The 20,422-nt window shown below is 44.0% G+C and overlaps 1 protein-coding gene across 1 annotated transcript in view; it reads left to right on the top strand.

The window, feature by feature from the left end:
* Positions 1-20,422, top strand: part of LOC142095488 (uncharacterized) — a 307,911-nt gene that overhangs the window by 49,873 nt on the left and 237,616 nt on the right. The window lies entirely within an intron of this gene.

Below are 20,422 nucleotides of genomic sequence, written 5' to 3'. Positions count from 1 at the left end.
CTAGGGGAACATACCCCGAGGGAGGACTTTGTCCAAATATTAGCTGAACGCATTGAGAGACAAGAAACTAACCAGGGGCAATTTTTGAGATTCTTGCAGAATGTTTCTACGCATATGGATACCTTGCAGGTATTCCACAGTCAACCATCCCATACTCCACCCAAGCCAGTAATACCTGCTTCACTACCCACTTCATCCGGACTCCATCTTCCCACACCAACTAAATACAATGGCGATCCAAAGATTTGCTGCGGGTTTCTCAACCAGTGTAGTATACGATTTGAATTACAACCCGGGAATTTCCCCACTGCACGTACCAAAACTGCTTATATTATTTCGCCACTATCAGGGCAAGCTCTGGAGTGGGCATCACCACTGTGGGAAAAATCTGACCCAATTTTATCTGATATTGATAGCTTCCTATCTACCTTTCACAGAATATTCGACGAGCCTGGAAGAACTACGTCAGCTGCTTTAGATATTCTGCGGCTTCGGCAAGGGCAGCAGTGCGTGGGCCAAAATGCTGTTCAATTTCAAACACTTTCCTCTGAGGAATAATGTCTTAGAATAATGATGCTCTTGTTGCGGTCTTCTGGCAGGGCCTGTCTGACCATATTAAGGATGTATTAGCGTCTCGGGACTTACCTACAATGCTAGACCAATTGATTACCATCTGCATTCGGGTTGATCTTCAGTTCAGAGAGAGAGAGCTCTAGAAAGGAAGAGGCTGAAACACCTCAAGTTCCGCCCTATTCGACGAGTCCGTGCACTGTCTCCTTTCCCTGAAGGACCCATGCAACTAGGGAAAGCACGTCTTTCACCCACCGAGCGGGAACGGAGAGTTAGAGAGAAACTTTGCTTATACTTTGCCAATTCCGGAAATCTGCTACATTATTGTCCTCGCAAGTCGAGTAAACGCACCCTCCTAGCTGACGATGGGGCGGTGAGCCTAGGAGTGGCCCTTCGTTCCCCACAAGGCAAGGACTGTATTATCCCCGTCACCCTGAAACACGCTCAAGGCTTCCAATACATTTCAGCCCTGCTGGATTCTGGAGCAGCTGGGAATTTCATGGCTGCCAAATTAGCTGCTGAATTAGCCATTCCACTAGTGAAAAATCCTGTGACCATCTTTCTCTCTGCGGTTGATGGTAGCCGTATTCCAGGGGGTACCATTACGCATCAGACTTCTCCAGTGACGCTCCAAATAGGAGTTCTGTATTCCGAGTCTCTTACCTTTTTGGTCATCCCAGAAGTCACTAGTGCTGTGGTCCTCGGGTTTCCATGGCTTCAAACGCATAACCCCCATATCGACTGGTCGACTCCACAAATCTTGGCATAGACTCCAACTTGTTTCGGGTCCTATTTACAACGTGTTCTTTCACATTGCTCCACCTCTGATAAAGAAGTTTTGCCAGTTCCATCTGCCTACCAAGAGTTCACAAACGTTTTCAGTAAGCAGGCCACTGAAACTCTACCACCTCATCGGGATTGGGACTGTCCCATTGATCTTGTTCCGGGTAAAACCCCACCGCGTGGCAGAGTCTACCCTCTTTCTATCCCTGAGACAAAATCTATGTCTGAATATCGAAAAGAGAACTTGGAAAGGGGCTTCATTTGCCCATCCTCTTCACCGGCTGGAGCCGGGTTCTTTTTTGTAAAGAAAAAGGATGGTGGATTACATCCCTACATTGATTACCGAGGTCTCAACGACATTACCATCCAGAACCGGTATCCTCTGCCTCTCATCACAGAGTTATTTGACAGAGTCAAAGGTGCCCAATTATTTACGAAGTTAGATCTCCGTGGGGCCTACAATTTGATTTGCATCAGGCGTGTCGACGAATGGAAAACCGCCTTTAACACCAGGGATGGGCACTACGAATATCTTGTCATGCCATTCAGTCTGAGCAATGCCCCAGCGTTTTTTCAGAATTTCATAAACAAAATCTTTCGGGACTTACTGTACCATACTCTTGTGGTATATTTGGACGATATCCTCGTTTTCTCCTCTGATATCCAGCCCATCGCAGTAATGTTAAAGAGGTCCTCAGCCGTCTCAGAAGGAATAAACTGTATTGACTGTATTGCAAGCTTGAAAAATGCAGCTTCAAAGTTAAATCCATTCCATTCTTGGGGTATATCATCTTGTGGACTGAACTCCGTATGGACCCAGAGAAGGTGCAAGCTATTCTTAACTGGCCTCATCCATCTACACTAAAGGCAGTACAGCGATTTCTGGGATTCGCTAACAATTATCGAAAATTTATTCGTGGCTACTCTATTGTGGTAGCACCACTCACTGCCCTCACCAGGAAAAAGGAGCTAATCCTGCCTAGTGGTCTGAAGAAGCCAAAACTACTTTTCAGCTTCTGAAACAAGCATTTATTTCTGCTCCCATACTCAGGCAACCAGATTTAACCTGTCCATTCTACTTGGAAGTTGATGCCTCATCTGTTGGAGTAGGGGCAGTCCTTTCCCAAAAGCCAGCTGATGAGCAATGGCATCCCTGCGGGTTCTTCTCCTGAAAATTTTTACCAGCTGAATGAAATTATGCCATAGAGGACAAAGTACTGCTTGCCATCAAATTGGCGCTTGCTGAGTGGAGGCATTTACTTGAGGGAGCTTGTTATCCTGTCACAATATACACGGATCACAAGAATCTGCTATACCTTAAAACTGCACAGTGCATGAATCCACGTCAGGCCTGATGGGCAATATTCTTTTCTCGATTTGATATCCATGTCACCTTCCGTCCCGGTTCCAAAAATCGCAAGGCCGATGTTCTGTCACGTTCTATGGTGAAAGATTCCATTACTGTGGATCCGTGGCCTATCATCAGCCCACCCAGCATCGCAGTCAGTAGACCTGACAATACACCTCCCCAGGGGAAAACTTTTGTTTCTGAGAATCTGCGTAAAAAAATGCTCCAATGGGCACATTGTTCCAGATTTGCCGGTCATGCGGGCCTCCGCAAAACTTAATCTTTCATATCGAGAAGCTGCTGGTGGCCCACACTTCATCAGGATGTTCAGCAATTTGTTTCTGCATGTGGCAGCTGTGCCCAAAACAAAAGGTCAAGATAATCTTCAGCTGGTCAACTCTTGCCTCTGCCTATTCCCACCAAACCCTGGACCCATATTTCTATGGACTTTGTTTCTGATTTGCCTAATTCTAATAATTTCAATACCATCTGGGTCAACGTTGACCGATTCTCCAAAATGGAGCATTTTGTTCCTCTCCGTGTTCTCCCACCAACACCTATACTGGCTCAGTGTCACGGTTTGGTATTCTGGACTCTTGAATTCACCCAACAGATGTTACCCCTAGCAGGGCGCGGAGTCTAACGGGCGAATGGTTTTCACCAGCGGTCACTGCAAGGTGACTTGGACTCAGCGGCGTTCGCCCGCAGGTGAGTGAGTGACTGGTGTAACGTAGGCACACTGGTAAAGTTGTAAGCTCTACACCCAGAGAGCGGATAGACAACAGATGCAGGATAAAAGTACAATCAGCGATTTAATGATGACTGGATGATCAACTGGACAGTCACAGTATATTGACACAAGAAACGTAGTACAAGGAGAGCAGTGCCACTGGCAATATCGTATGAATGAATACAATAGAGATATAATCGATATATTCAAATATAGCAATAGCATGAACAGTCCAGCAACAGAGTAAAGATGGTAATGCAGCAGGTATATGGAACCAAAATAAGGTAGTACAACATCGGAGGTATAAGTAACAGTCCAGGCAGCAACGTAGTCACAGAAGATGCAGCAAGGGTAAGATACCATGTAATGCCTTAATATGCTTAGATGAAATAGGAACAGTTCAGCCAGCAGGAGAAGATAAGAACAAGCAGCTAGATGATACGACCTGTAATGCCACTGAGCCACAGAGACAAATGCGGAGTAGATGAAGCTTGAGTAATGCAATCCGGAGCGGTGACATGATAGGGTCAGATGTAACTTGAGCAGCATGGCCCGTGTAGCAGCAGCACAATGAAGACAAGTGTAGCTTAAGTGATCCAGCCTGTGGAACAGCAATACAACAGAGGCAGGTGCAGCTTGAGTAGTATAGCCCGTGGAACAGCAACTCAACGGAGACAGGTGCAGCTTGAGCAGTATAGCCCGTGGAACAGCAACACAGCAGAAACAGGTGAAGTTTGAGCGGTATAGCAACAGCAACACAGCGGAGTCAGGTGCAGCTTGAGCAGTATAGCCCGTGGAACAGCAACACAGCGGAGACAGGTGCAGCCTGAGTGGTACAGCCCGTGGAACAGCAACACAGCGTAGACAGGTGCAGCTGAGTGGTATAGCCCATAGAACAGTAACACAGCAGAGGCACTGACGATGCAGGTGAAGCTCACAGAATAGGTAGGAACCTAATCAGACAGGTAACTTGATCAACAGGTCCAGATGAAAGGGAGGAAGTGCCTTTTCAGGATTAGAGCCAGAACCAGGAACCAATAGGAATCTTGCCAGAAGAAAACAGGTACTCAGTCTGCACATGTGCAGATCAAGACTAAGGGTTTGAGGTCTGCTTAATGAGGCACAGGTGAATGTCTTAGTCTTTGTTTATGGAAGCCGAATGAGCACCGTGTGACACTCAGCTATTTATAAAGGAGATCTTCCGTTTGCATGGTTGTCCTGAAGAAATTGCTCAGATAGAGGGGTTCAGTTTGTGGCGAAATTCTGGAGATCCTGGTGCCAAGCACTACAGATCAAACTAAACTTCTCGGCCTATCATCCCCAATCCAATGGGCAAACGGAAAAAGTCAATCAGGACCTAGAAACATTTGTACATATCCTCTTCTCAAGACGACTGGGAGATCTGCTTCCTTGGGCAGAATTTGCTCATAAATAATCATTATCACGAATCCTCTGCTTCCACTCCATTTTATACTGTCTATGGCCTACACCCCAGGGTACCCTTGTTTATTCCACTTCCTACAGCCTCAGTACCTGCCTCTGAAGTCTTCCTAAAGAATTTTGCAGGCCACTGGCGCCAGGTACGGGAATCTCTACTTAAAGCATCCCAACGCAACAAAATTCAGGCCGACAAAAAGCGACAAGCCATTCCAAGCTTGAAACCTGGAGACAGAGTCTGGCTGTCTACCTGCAATCTACGCCTCAGAGTTCCATCTATGAAATTTGCTCCTCGCTTTATTGGACCATTTAACATCTGCCGGGTCATCAATCCAGTGTCCTAAAAATTACATTTACCATCTTACCTCAAGGTACCCAACTTCTTCCATATATCTCTCTTAAAACCACTGGTACTAAATCGGTTTTATACACCCAAACTGGTTTCTCCTAAAGTGCAGACTGAACATGGTGACGAATATGAAATTAGAGATCTTGGACAAATATTGTTTTTTATATACACTACATGGTCAACAGTATGTGGACACCCACATATCACAACCATATGTGCTTGTTGAACATCTCATGCCAAACCCCTTATTGCTGCTATAACAGCCCCCACTCATCTGGGAAGGCTTTCCATTAGATGTTGGTACAGCCACAGGAGCACTAGTGAGGTCGGGCACTGATGTTGGGAAATAAGGCCTGGCTTGCTGTATGCACTCCAATTCACCCCATAGGTGTTTGTGTTGAGGTCAGGGCTCTGTGCAGTCAAGTTCTTTCACAACAAACTCTGGACCTCGCTTTGTGCACAGGGGTATTATCATGATGAAAAAGGAAAGGGCTTTTCCCAACCTAATGCCACAAAGTTGTAAACACAAAATTCTCTAGAATGTCATTGTGTTCTGTTGCATTAAGTTTCCCCAAACCGTGAAAAATAGTCACAAACCATTATTTGTCCATCAAGCGGTATCATGTGTCAGTAGCACATTGAAATTCACATAGCTCTTCAGTACAACCCATTCTACTATGAATGTGGTGTATTTTATTACATATTATGAAAACACACACATTTGTATTGTGACAGAATGAGCTCAAAAACTCGGCACTGACCAGTTGGCACCTTTAAGTGCAAAATACCCAGAAACTGAGGTTGAACATAAAAGGGCTTCAATTGTCCTCACCAAAGTACCTGAGAATATCAAACACCTGTGATGTGTAGTGTTTTACATATTCTTAAATGCCGCCAGGTGGGGGGGGGGGGGTAACAGATGTAAAGGTGCCCATATTATTACTACCAGCATTATAACTGTGAAAACATATATTGGTATTTTAAGAGAGACTATAAATACAGAACAACAGTTGAACATGGTAATTAGACTTTTGTAGGAACCAGCCACGGAGGAGGGACAATGTCAGGATTCCACTGCTGGAATATGTGCGATACAAACCTCCTATGGAATTCTACGTTATGAAAAGGGACAGCTGAAAGATCTATTTTTTACTGCATATTGTGTGTCGTGTATATACTCGTCTGCGCTTAGTCTCTGGAAGCAGGGGTTATGGATGTAATACTGATGGTGCCACCTAGTGGATGCCACCAGTACTTATCTAGGCAATGGATCAGAACTGCTGGGTAGCAGGCAGAGCATTGTCATAGGAAGCTGGGGCAGCTCAGGACAGGCAAGGAACGGACTAGAGTTTAGCTCCTATATATAGGTCACAGGAATACCAATAGTTTTGCTATAGTGAAACACAGAAATGTAATAAAGAATTGTGTAATATGACATACATATATGTAAATTCTGTTGATTAGGTCTTGAATGTAGTGCACTATAATAGGTAAGATATTTAAATGGCATGAATGTGTATATTCATCTGATAACTATGGAACTAATTGGCAAACTCCATGCAAAACAATCCTAGGACAATATAACTCATAGTTGCCAACTCTCCTGGAATGGTCGGGAGACTCACATATTTTTTGAAGTTCTCCCCGACTCCAGAGAGAACAGGACAACCTCCCAGATCTTGGCCTCTTTGTTGGTGAAGTGGGTGGGGAATGGGTCAATCGCGTCATCCTGACCCTGCTCCCTGCTCTAATAGGATGAAATTGGCATGGTTCAGCAGAGGGACGTAGCCTAAAGACGCAATTCACCTGGCCACGCAACCAGGAGGCAGCAGGGGGATCTCCTCTCCAGGACGGGAGATCTCCAAAGTAGGTAAGTATGATATAACTATTTCCATGTTGAATGCCATTATTTTACAACAGGGTTTAGTTCACTTGATATTTAATTGTGGACGAATATAATTTTGACCTCATTATAATTTTGCCCCCACTATAATATCCCTACCACAAAATCAGTAACAAATTGTTCATGTGAATATTGATCACCCTCCATCAGCCCAATTTGATTTTACTTATTTTAATTCGCTATATAATGAAGGTAAGATTTTATGGGCAAAAAATAAAAGTTATATTTAACAATTTTGTCTTGGTTGGTCACTGAGTCTGGTAAAAACATCAGATCCCCAACAATACACTTGTAGTTGAATACCCGAGGAGAGCCTCATGTCATTAGTACTTTCTTTTCTTCTTTCACAGGAATACAGCAGACAACTGTTATGGCCACCAGTGTGGCATAAACTCATAGAACAGGTAGAAGAGGTCTTTACCTTTAGCAGCCGCCTTTCCCGTAGAGACTGGTTATGCTCACAGGTACTCAGATGCCCCCAGGTCTTATACTCAGAGTAGTATGAGTTTATGCTTACACGGCAGCACACAGGTACAGGAGGTTGCACATGGAGTAGCGGCAGGCCAGAGATTAGCGGACTGGACAGGGCACCAGAGGGTATGTCAGATACAGGCAGAAGGATCAAGATCACAAGCACAGGTTCAGGATCCAGGGACAGGCGATAGGTAAGGGTCACTAGCAGAGGTTCAGAATCCGGGTTCAGGCAAAGGTCATACACGGGTAATCAATCACAGGTTTCAACACTAAAGATAGGAACAGAACAGGAGCAGTGTAATGCTTCGGTCCCACAAGTAGTACCTGTCCCGTTACCCGCATTTCATTTATCTGGAAACTGCCATGTTCCAGCATCAGACTAACTTCATTCATTCATTCAGCTATACTCAGTTCGGCACAGGTGCAAGTCTATTGCACTTCTGGACCTCCCTCCTCTTGTCATTGGCTGAGCATTTCTGGAGCACTATTTAAACCTCCTGGATTCACCTGTCTGATGCCTGTTCTTCAAGCTCACTTCCTGTAGTCTGTGGTTCTGGTTCCTGTCCTCCTTGTGGATCTCTGCTACTCCAGCCTGCTCTCAGTTTGTGGCCTGTGTTGAACCATCGCTGCTCCAGTACTACTATTACCATCTCCAGTGTACTTCATCGTGACAGCTCCGGTTCTCTCATCACTACCACTCAGAGCCGCTACTACACCTATGACTCATCAGCTGTTACCACGCGTTACCTCCGCTACTTCAGTCTGCTCTCAGTCTCTGGCTGAGTTGAACTATCGCTGCTCCAGTACTATTATTACCATCTCCAGTGTACTTCATCGTGAGAGCCTCAGTTCTCTAATCGCTACCGCTCAGAGCCGTTACTACTGTTATGACTCATCAGCTGTTACTACGAGTTACCTCCGCTACTTCAGTCTGATCTCAGTCTTTGGCTGAGTTGAACTATCGCTGCTCCAGTACTACTAATACCATCTCCAGTGTACTTCATCGTGACAGCCTCAGTTCTCTCATCGCTACCGCTCAGAGCCGTTACTACTGTTATGACTCATCAGCTGTTACTACGAGTTACCTCCGCTACTCCAGTCTGCTCTCAGGCTTTGGCTGAGTTGAACTATCGCTGCTCCAGTACTACTAATACCATCTTCAGTGTACTTCATCGTGACAGCTTCAGTTCTCTCATCGCTATCACTCAGAGCTGCTACTACTATTGTGACTCATCAGCTGTTACCATGAGTTACCTCCGCTACTCCAGTCTGCTCTCAGTCTCCGACTGTGTGCACTTTTGCTGTTCCAGTACTACTAATACCATCTCACCTGTACCACATCGTGACAGCTTCAGTTCTCTCACCGCTATCACTCAGAGCCGCTACTACTACTGTCTCATCAGTTGTTGCTACGAGTTACCTCTGCCACTTCAGTTTGCTCTCAGTCTCCTGCTGTATTGAACTATTGCTGCTCTAGTACCACTATACTATCTTTGATGTACTTTATTGTGACAGCTCCAGTTCTCTGTCCGCTACCACTGTGAACTGCAACTGCCTTGGTGACTCATCGCCTGTTCTCCCCAGTTACCTCTGCTTCCCATGTGCTCAGCATAACTCTAGTGCTGTACTCCAGCTGTTCCAGTATCTCCACCTATCACCATTGGATACACCATTGTGACAGCCTCCACTTTTCCTTGTTGTACCACAGGACATCTATTCTCCTTGTGCCTTATTAATCTCTACCCGTGTTACTTGGCTCCTCCACACCGTTCTGCTGTTCACCCACTCACAGGACCGCGACCTGCAAGTTTGGTGCCGCTAAGTCCATACCTCCTTGCGGGGGTTCTTGGTGAAAACCACCTGCCTGTTAGACTCCGTGCCTGTGGGTGGGCAAAGCCATGTCCAGCAGAATCTAGGGATCAATTTCCTATAAGCCAACTGTGACAAGCAGGCAGCAGTACTGGAACAGGACGCTATAACCAGCAGTAAGGCTCAGTCCTCACTGCCTTAAATAGTACAGATGGCCAATCAGAACACAGTCCAGAATGTGTTCCTAGCAGCAGAATAATTAAAATGCAGAGCCTGCAGCCAATGTCTAACTGTCAAATCCGGTGCGCACGCGCCTGGCTGTTTTGACAGCCGGACAGGCTCGGTGTCAAGAGCTCCCCAGATACCGGAAGTGACGTCCCGGTCGTCATAGCGACGGCCAGGACGCCAGCAGGTAAGAGTCGCGGCGGTGCCCGCGGTCGCCGCGACCGTTAACAACAATAGGCATTATACAGGATCTTGTAAGCAGAATGGTGTTTATGTGCTCAAAAGTAGTCCTTACACCCCTCTGTGATAGTGATGATACACATCAGATGTACAAGATGGTGCACACTGTACATGGGGCTATACTGCCTTTATGTATAGGTGTTACACACATGTTGGCAGGAGGTAATCCAGCCTCTGCCCTTTGTCCCAATGCAGACTGATTCACAATCTTACATGTGAATCAGTTTGGATGTTTTCATACTTTCCACCATTCAGTGACAGGAAGGGCTCAGTCCTCTCTCCACCTTGGTGCCAACAAGTTTGGGCTGGGAAATTACATATTAATATTAATGTATCAGTGAGTAGCTCTAGTCACAGGAATTAATGCTTTATCTATAAATGGATGTAAATACATTTTACAATAAACTGGGATTCCCAAATCTGCATGTTTCCCCAATGGGATGGTTTCACTAATATTTCTAACAAAGACATACAGGGACCCCCAGGTTTGCATTCAAGTGCTGGGGGTCAAGCTAACAAGTGTCCTGGCTTCAATTAAATACTTAATTAGCATGGGATTACCTGTCTTTACAATGTTACACATAAAGTCTCTCAAAAACCCTTGTAACAAAAAATACACTAACTCCATTTACAATAATATCAGGTGCTCAGCACCAATATGAAAAATAAATTGACGCAATAAGTTTTTTTTCTTATTTCCCTGTCAGGAAAGGTAGATTCATCCCCTTTGTAGTTTTTATTTGTTCCCCTCCATCAGCTTTCCACTGGACAGTGGGACTAAAGCACACAATTCACCAAGGGGTTAAACACATCAGTGGAAGCCCCACCTCTTTCCTGGCTCCACCAATGACTGTGCGCATGTGTGGCCTCAACTACAGCAGTGACTCGGCGACCATGTTGGTTGGGGCACTGGAAATGGACAGGAAACAGAAATTGTAAGTCAAGGGACCAGTGACCAGAAGAGGAATGATTATTATCAGGACTAAATGGTGATTGCTAGCAGAGAAGTCAAGGTGCTGGTTAGTCCTATTTTGTATGATATGTACAATGGGTCCCACACATGCCTGGACTGACCGTCTGGTGGACACAGGGCCGATGCCGGCTCGCTCTCACCGGGCCCTGCTGCCACAAATGACTTTTGTTTTCAGATTCTCCGCTGTTGGTTCTAGTGGCTGTGAGCTTTCGAAAACATGGTAAAAAAAACTAGTGAAGTTGGCAGGACGGTAGCCGCAATGACGCGATTCTCAGTGAATTGCGTCATTTTGGTCCTGCCCCTGCGAAAATTTAACTTTTGTCTTAAGGCGGGGCCAAAATGCATCAACCCACCCCCTCCTACCACACCCCCCTGGCGAAGGACAAGTATGGCAAGTTGGCACGTATGTAAATTCTTCAGTAAGAATTACAGCGCGTATCTTACAGTGGCGGATTCAGGAGAGGGGGAGAGAAGGCAATTGGGGCAATCACGTACCCCTCCCCCTAGCGGGGGGTGGTGACTGTGGTTACACACTATGTGCAGGTCCGTGCCGGCATACAGAGAATCCTGCCCATCTCTGTTTGTCTCTTAAACACAGAGTGGCTGGGCAACACACTGTGCCTGCCCCTCTCTGCCGCCACGGACCCACAGGCAGCCCACTGATAGATGTAAAAAAATCGGACGGGGAATAAATACTCCCCTAAAAGATATTCTATATCCGCCCCTGATATCTTGTATTCAGTACAGAGCTGGAAATGAATCACCCATAGACTGTAAGCTTGTGAGCAGGGCCCTCTTAACTCTACGTATGGATGTATTACCCAGGATTGTTTTATTACTGGTGCTAAATAATTAAATGATGACACACACATATCTCTCAGTGGTGTGAGGGGATTTACTAGCTGTGATGTACTAAATGGTCACTGACAGGATCAACCGCTTATGCCACCCTGTCTGTTGCTGCTGGGAACCGGCTGGGCTTACTTTGCCACTGTTCCCTTTCGTTCTTCCAAATGCGTCCTCTAACCGCAGTAGAAGGTGCTTATAAGTGCTGCCACCACTGGACTCTTTACCGGCAACCAGAACTGGATTCCTTCTAGATAACTGTCGCTGCTAGTGTACCCCGTTGCTGGTGTACCTGGGCTGATACCCCTGACCTCTCACTATAGATCAGGGTTGCTGTGGATGGATCCCCTCTGGCCTATCACACTGGCCAGAGCTGCTGGGTAGCGGACAGAACGATGGTACCGGAAAGCTGGGTCCAAACCTCCTAACTACCAGGAATGGATTAGAGCTGGCTCTAATCTGTAGGTCACAGGAATTTCAGCATGGAGAAGTGTTCAAGCAGGACTTGAAGCAAGTGATGTTTATTTGCTTTCACACTGGTGTAAGGTACCAGTGATCAGGAGGTCAGAAGAAACAAGAATGATACATTTCAGTGTTCAAGGGATCTCTCTTTTTACACAGTTTTGGACACAGACTCAGGCGGCTGGCTTACCCTGTGAGGCTGAGTTATTTTTAGTGTCAGGATGCAATTTATGTTTCCCCAAACATGGATTACTTTAACAAAATATACACTTATTTGGGATATCCTAAAACTTGCTGTGATTTCCTGCATCCTGTTTTAGACACAGTGGAAATCTGTCAGCAAGTCTAATTAAATCATCCTGTGCCTTCAAGTGTGTGGGACACTTACACATTAAAAGGTCTAATTAAAATGATATTAACAGGGGTGCTTTGTTCAGACAGTTGCAGAATACACATTTCCTCCACTCTATTGCTAACATTGGGAATCCCCAAAGGAAAGTTACAAAACCCCAAATAAGTAATTTCCCTACAGAACACATCCCAATGTAACACGATAAGTGCATTTGCAATTATACATTGGTGCCTACATCTCTGATTGAAATACATCTCTTCAATAAATTATTTCTACATGATCCAGCCACAAATAAGTTATTTAGAAGTAATCCAGCAACAGTCACCAAATGTTTAGAGCCAGGAACTAGCTCAGTGTCTGTGATTACCCACTGGCTGGAGCCCGGAACTAGCTCGGTGTCTGTGATTACCAACTGGCTGGAGCCCGGAACTAGCTCAGTGTCTGTGATTACCAACTGGCTGGAGCCAGGAACTAGCTCAGTGTCTGTGATTACCAACTGGCTGGAGCCCGGAACTAGCTCAGTGTCTGTGATTACCCACTGGCTGGAGCCCGGAACTAGCTCAGTGTCTGTGATTACCCACTGGCTGGAGCCCGGAACTAGCTCAGTGTCTGTGATTACCCACTGGCTGGAGCCAGGAACTAGCTCAGTGTCTGTGATTACCCACTGGCAGGAGCCCGTAACTAGCTAATTAACTGTATCCTCCAACACCCTGGAGCTAAGAGCGAGCGCAGTGGTTGTAACCATGAAGATGTATCCCCAACAGCAGCCACAATTGTTGTTCTGCTACTATATATACAGTCATGGCCAAACGTTTTGAGAATGACACAAGTATTGGTTTTCACAAAGTTTGCTACTTTGGTGTTTTTAGACCTTTTTGTCAGATGTTGCTATGGTATGCTGAAGTAAAATTGCAAGCATTTCATAAGTGTCATAGGCTTTTATTGACAATTACAGTAGGTTTATGCAAAGAGTCAATGTTTGCAGGGGTCGAACCTTCTTTTTGAAGACCTCTGCAACTCGCCCTGGCATGCTGTGAACTTCTGGGCCAGATAATGACTGATGGCTGCCAATTCTTGCCTTAATTATCTGAGCATTTAAATGACAACCATAACATCCCCCCCCCCTAATTTACAATGTGCTGGGTAGGGTATATAAGTGTGTGTAAAATAAAGTACAGTACAGACATACACACACTTACAGAGTGTGTGTGTGTGTGTGTGTATGTATGTGTATATATATATATATATATATATATATATATATATATTATATACACAGTGATCGAAGTGGAACTTTGGAAGAGGTTGTATGATAATTTAGATTAGGGATGAGCGCACTCGGATTTATGAAATCCGAGCCCACCCGAATGTTGCGGATCCGAGTCGGATCCGAGACAGATCCGGGTATTGGCGCCAAATTCAAAAGTGAAACTGAGGCTCTGACTCATAATCCCGTTGTCGGATCTCGCGATACTCGGATCCTATAAATTCCCCGCTAGTCGCCGCAATCTTCACTCGGGCATTGATCAGGGTAGAGGGAGGGTGTGTTAGGTGGTCCTCTGTGCTGTTTAGTTCTGTGCTGTTTAGTTCTGTGCTGTTTAGTTCTGTGCTGTTTAGTTCTGTGCTGTTTAGTGCTGTGCTGTGCTGTGCTGTTTAGTGCTGTGCTGTGCTGTGTTCTGCAGTATCAGTCCAGTGGTGCTGTGTGCTGTGCTCTGTCCTTCTGAGGTCAGTGGTGCTGCTGGGTCCTGTGCTGTGTCCTGTTCAGTCCAGTGGTGCTGTGTCCTGTGCTCTGTGCTTCTAAGGGCATAGTTATTTCCCCAATATTCCCCTGTGTTTAAAAAAATAAAAAAAAGTTTTTTTAAAAAATACCAAAAACTACTTTAATATTTTTTAATTACCACAAAATTTTCACAACCAATCCTGCAGTATAAGCCCATTGGTACTGCAATATTACCAAGTTCACACATTCAGCAGTAAAAGTCCAGTGGTACTGCAATATTACAAAGTTTACACATTCTGCAGTATCAGTCCAGTGGTGCTGTGTCCTGTGCTCTGTCCTGCTGAGTTCCGTAGTGCTGCTGGGTCCTGTGCCGTGTCCTGTTCAGTCCAGTGGTGCTGTGTCCTGTGCTCTGTGCTTCTAAGGGCATAGTTATTTCCCCATTATTCCCAAGTTTGTAAAAAATAAAAAAAAAGTAAAAAAAAATAAAAAATGTAAAAAAAAAAAAAATATATAATAATTATAACCAAATTTGCAAAACCAATCCAGCATTATAAGTCCATTGGTACTGCAATATTACCAAGTTCACACATTCTGCAGTATCAGTCCAGTGGTGCTGTGTCCTGTGCTCTGTCCTGCTGAGTTCCGTAGTGCTGCTGGGTCCTGTGCCGTGTCCTGTTCAGTCCAGTGGTGCTGTGTCCTGTGCTCTGTGCTTCTAAGGGCATAGTTATTTCCCCACTATTCCCAAGTTTTTTAAAAATAAAAAAAAAGTAAAAAAAAAATAAAAAATTTAAAAAAAAAAAAATATATAATAATTATAACCAAATTTGCAAAACCAATCCAGCAGTATAAGTCCATTGGTACTGCAATATTACCAAGTTCACACATTCTGCAGTATCTTGTGCTACATATAATGGAGACCAAAAATTTGGAGGATAAAGTAGGGAAAGATCAAGACCCACTTCCTCCTAATGCTGAAGCTGCTGCAACTAGTCATGACATAGACGATGAAATGCCATCAACGTCGTCTGGCAAGCACGATGCCCAATCTCCTAGTACAGGGCATGTAAAATCCAAAAAGCCCAAGTTCTCAAAAAACAGCAAAAAAAGAAACTTAAAATCATCTGAGGAGAAACGTAAAGTTGGCAATATGCCAATTACGACAAGTAGTGGCAAGGAACGGCTTAGGCCCTGTCCCGTGTTCATGACTAGTGGTCCAGCTTCACCCAAGGATCTAAGCCCTCCTCCCCCCCCCTACAAAAAATTTAAGAGAGTTATGCTGTCAGCAACAACAACAAAACAGCAAAGAACTCTGCCTTCTAAACAGATGACATCACAAATCCCCAAGGCGAGTCCAAGGGTGTTGTTGGTTGTGAACCCTGACCTTCCCATCACTGTACGGGTAGAGATGACTCCATCCAGCATTTGCAGCACGCCCTCTGCATATGCTGGAAGGATCACCCACAGTCCAGTTACAGATTTGGCTAATGAAGGTGTGAATGTTGTACACTGGGAGGAGGATATTGATGTAGCTGGCGCTGAGGAGGATGTTGATGATTATGATGCAGACAGATACCAAATTGCATTTCTCAATTTCTATTTATATTCTAGATTATATAACGGCTGAAAAGTTTTCTGTTTTACTCCTAGTGGAGAGGGGATCTGATGCAGACAGATAAAAAACTGCCTTTGTCCATTTCTTTGTATATTTGAATTGCTAGTTCTACAGTCTATGCAGGCTGCTTTATTTATATTCAACTACAAGTGTAGGGCGGGGGGGGGCATAGATAGCCACCAAAGTAACGTGGTCCATTTAATTTCACTTTCTAGCTCCACAGTCTGTGCAGCCTGCTTTTTTTTATCTTCAAAGTATTTATATTTACAAGCCTTGCAATCTAAATTAACTAGAGGTAGTGACGTGGTAGAACTCCAAAAGGCAGTTTGGAAGCCCCTGTACAAACTGGCTCTATTTTACCTGAGTTGTCCCCCCTCCAGTGTGTACTCGGAAAGAGTTTTTAGTGCAGCGGGGAACCTGGTCAGTGAGCGGCGAAGGAGGTTGCTTCCTCACAACGTTGAAAAAATGATGTTTATAAAAATGAATAATCAATTCCTCAATGAAGTACAGCACTGCCCTCCAGATACTACAGAGGGACCTGTGGTTGTGGAGTCCAGCGGGGACGAATTGATAATGTGTGATGAGGAGGAAGTACACACTGTAGGGGGAGAGGAATCAGAGGTTGAGGATGAGGACGACATCTTGCCTCAGTAGAGCCTGTTTAGTCTGTACAGGGAGAGATGAATAGCTTTTTTGGTGTGGGGGCCCAAACAAACCAATCATTTCAGCCAAAGTTGTTTGGTAGGCCCTGTCGCTGAAATGATTGGTTTGTTAAAGTGTGCATGTCCTATTTCAACAACATAAGGGTGGGTGTGAGGGCCCAAGGACAATTCCATCTTGGAACTTTTTTTTTTGCATTATATGACCAAGCAACAGTCGTTTGCCATGTTCAAAAAGTAAAACCAAATGTAAAAAAATTCAAGAAATTAAACCAAAAGTAAAATGCCGTGTCATAATTTAAAACAAGAGGTATTGACGTGCTCTAAAACTACTGTATTGTTGTTTATATTTTATAAACACTACACTTGAAAGCTTGAGTCTTTCAATAGAAAAGTAACTGTCCATTGCACGAATATTTGCAACAGGGACAATTTTAGGGTTAAGAAAGTCAACTAATAATAACACTTCGACGCTGTGTGTCTTTATAAACACTACACTTGGAAGTTGGAGGAGGTATTGTGGCCCCGGCACCAAATTTACTACCGGGGCCACTCCACTGTGCAGTCCATATTTAGGTGTATCAGATATTAAACAACGGTGACAGTTGATGCCCAATTTTTTAATTATATTGTGGCCTCGGTACCAAATTGTGTACCGGGGCCACCCCACTACGCAGTCCAGATACTTGTTTGGTGGAATTCAGACCAGTTGAGGGTTTTATTATTATATTGTGTGGACCACTCTATCTATACCACACTACAACTCTATACCACTCTATTTCCTACTTTAATTCTATTTCATACTTTAATTCTATTTCCTACTTTAATTCTATTACTAATTAATTACCATAAAGAGGAACAAAATAAACCAATTTTACCAAAAGTATAATATGACTTAGACTTACAAACACTACACTTTAAAGATCGTGCCTTTAAATGAAAAAGTCAGTCTTCATTGCACGACTATGTGCAACAGGGACATTTTTTTGGGTTTACAAAGTCAAACAATAACACTTCGACCCTGTCTGTCTGGGGTCTCTCAATGACGAATTGTCTGTAGCATGTTTGGAGGAGGTATTGTGGCCCCGGTATCAAATTGGGTACCGGGGCCACCCCACTATGCAGTCCAGATACTTGTTTGGTGGAATTCCGACACGTGGAGGGTTTTTTAATTATATTGTGGCCTCGGTACCAAATTGTGTACCGGGGCCACCACACTACGCAGTCAAGATAGATAGATGCGTATTGCGTATCATAGATAAAGTACATTCAGTGGTGTGGGGCAAATTGAAAAATATTCCAAATGCACTGACATTATCAAAAACAAGAGGTTGTCACACGCTAAAACTCCAACATGTATATGATGGAGAGGATGGAGGAGCAGCCGTATGTGTAGTGTAATGCAGATCTGTTGAAGGTTTTTTATATATTTTATTGTGGTGCCCAGTGCCCACTCCTCTACGCAGTCCAGGTACATTTATTGGTGCGATTCATAAAAGTTCAGGGTTTTTAAGATATCTTGTGGTGACCCACTCCTATACGCAGTCCAGGTACATTTATTGGTGCGATTCATAAAAGTTCAGGGTTTTTAATAGATATTGTGGTGACCCACTCCTCTACGCAGTCCAGGTACATTTATTGGTGCGAATCATAAAAGTTCAGGGTTTTTAATATATCTTGTGGTGACCCACTCCTCTACGCAGTCCAGGTACATTTATTGGTGCGAATCATAAAAGTTCAGGGTTTTTAATATATTGTGGTGACCCACTCCTCTACGCAGTCCAGGTACAATTATTGGTGCGAATCAGAAAAGTTCAGGGTTTTTAATATATTGTGGTGACCCACTCCTCTACGCAGTCCAGGTACAATTATTGGTGCGAATCATAAAAGTTCAGGGTTTTTAATATATTGTGGTGACCCACTCCTCTACGCAGTCCAGGTACAATTATTGGTGCGAATCATAAAAGTTCAGGGTTTTTAAGATATTGTGGTGACCCACTCCTCTACGCAGTCCAGGTACAATTATTGGTGCGAATCATAAAAGTTCAGGGTTTTTAAGATATTGTGGTGACCCACTCCTCTACGCAGTCCAGGTACAATTATTGGTGCGAATCATAAAAGTTCAGGGTTTTTAAGATATCTTGTGGTGACCCACTCCTCTACGCAGTCCAGGTACATTTATTGGTGCGAATCATAAAAGTTCAGGGTTTTTAATATATTGTGGTGACCCACTCCTCTACGCAGTCCAGGTACAATTATTGGTGCGAATCATAAAAGTTCAGGGTTTTTAATATATTGTGGTGACCCACTCCTCTACGCAGTCCAGGTACAATTATTGGTGCGAATCATAAAAGTTCAGGGTTTTTAATATATTGTGGTGACCCACTCCTCTACGCAGTCCAGGTACAATTATTGGTGCGAATCATAAAAGTTCAGGGTTTTTAAGATATTGTGGTGACCCACTCCTCTACGCAGTCCAGGTACAATTATTGGTGCGAATCATAAAAGTTCAGGGTTTTTAAGATATTGTGGTGACCCACTCCTCTACGCAGTCCAGGTACAATTATTGGTGCGAATCATAAAAGTTCAGGGTTTTTAATATATTGTGGTGACCCACTCCTCTACGCAGTCCAGGTACAATTATTGGTGCGAATCATAAAAGTTCAGGGTTTTTAATATATTGTGGTGACCCACTCCTCTACGCAGTCCAGGTACAATTATTGGTGCGAATCATAAAAGTTCAGGGTTTTTAAGATATTGTGGTGACCCACTCCTCTACGCAGTCCAGGTACAATTATTGGTGCGAATCAGAAAAGTTCAGGGTTTTTAAGATATTGTGGTGACCCACTCCTCTACGCAGTCCAGGTACATTTATTGGTGCGAATCATAAAAGTTCAGGGTTTTTAAGATATTGTGGTGACCCACTCCTCTACGCAGTCCAGGTACATTTATTGGTGCGATTCATAAAAGTTCAGGGTTTTTAATATATATTGTGGTGACCCACTCCTCTACGCAGTCCAGAAAGATACCTTGTTGCAACGTTTTGGACTAATAACTATATTGTGAGGTGTTCAGAATACACTGTAAATTAGTGGAAATGCTTGTTATTGAATGTTATTGAGGTTAATAATAGCCTAGGAGTGAAAATAAGCCCAAAAACTTGATTTTTAAACTTTTTATGTTTTTTTCAAAAAAAATCCGAATCCAATACCTTAAATCCGAACCGAGACCTTTCGTCAAGTGTTTTGCGAGACAAATCCGAACCTCAAAAATAACGAAAATCCGGATCCAAAACACAAAACACGAGACCTCAAAAGTCGCCGGTGCACATCCCTAATTTAGATGTGGCGCTATGGAAAATGTAAGTGGAAGTAATTTGATGGTTTTACAATCATAGCTGTAGGAGATGTGGGGGTATGGCATATCACTGTATACTGGTCCACATCGACCACTGATGATATATAATAGCATATTTTGGATCTGTCAGAATTCAGGGGTCATAAAAGCTCACTGCTTAATTATATAGTGGGAAAATACTGAATAGAAAATAAGTAACGTGTCCTCAGTGTAGGAGAGCAGTGGCCATTTTCTTGCAGCTCACCTCCTCATGGTAAATACATCAGTAAGACATAAAGTGCATATCTTGTATACAGTATAGAGCTGGAAATGAATCTCACTGGTATATTCTGTGTGCAGGACAATCTCACCAGTTATCCTGAGGAAACACTGGGGAGAAGAATAAGTAATCCCAATAACTGTTCCCTGGACAGAGGCAGACACTTTCCTGTAGTACAGATGTTTTTGTTCCCACTAGATAAATACTTCTCTGAATTTCCTCCTGATCTTCTAAATGCAAGGATATGAGAGGTCACTTAACTATAGAAAACACTAGAGGGAAATAAATCATGTTTGTGAGAGCGGCGGCCATTA

The sequence above is a fragment of the Mixophyes fleayi genome, chromosome 6, assembly GCF_038048845.1.
Source record: "Mixophyes fleayi isolate aMixFle1 chromosome 6, aMixFle1.hap1, whole genome shotgun sequence".
Classification (NCBI taxonomy): Eukaryota; Metazoa; Chordata; class Amphibia; order Anura; family Limnodynastidae; genus Mixophyes; species Mixophyes fleayi.
Note: the sequence above shows the minus strand (reverse complement) of the source record. Positions and strands in the feature narration are given on the sequence as shown.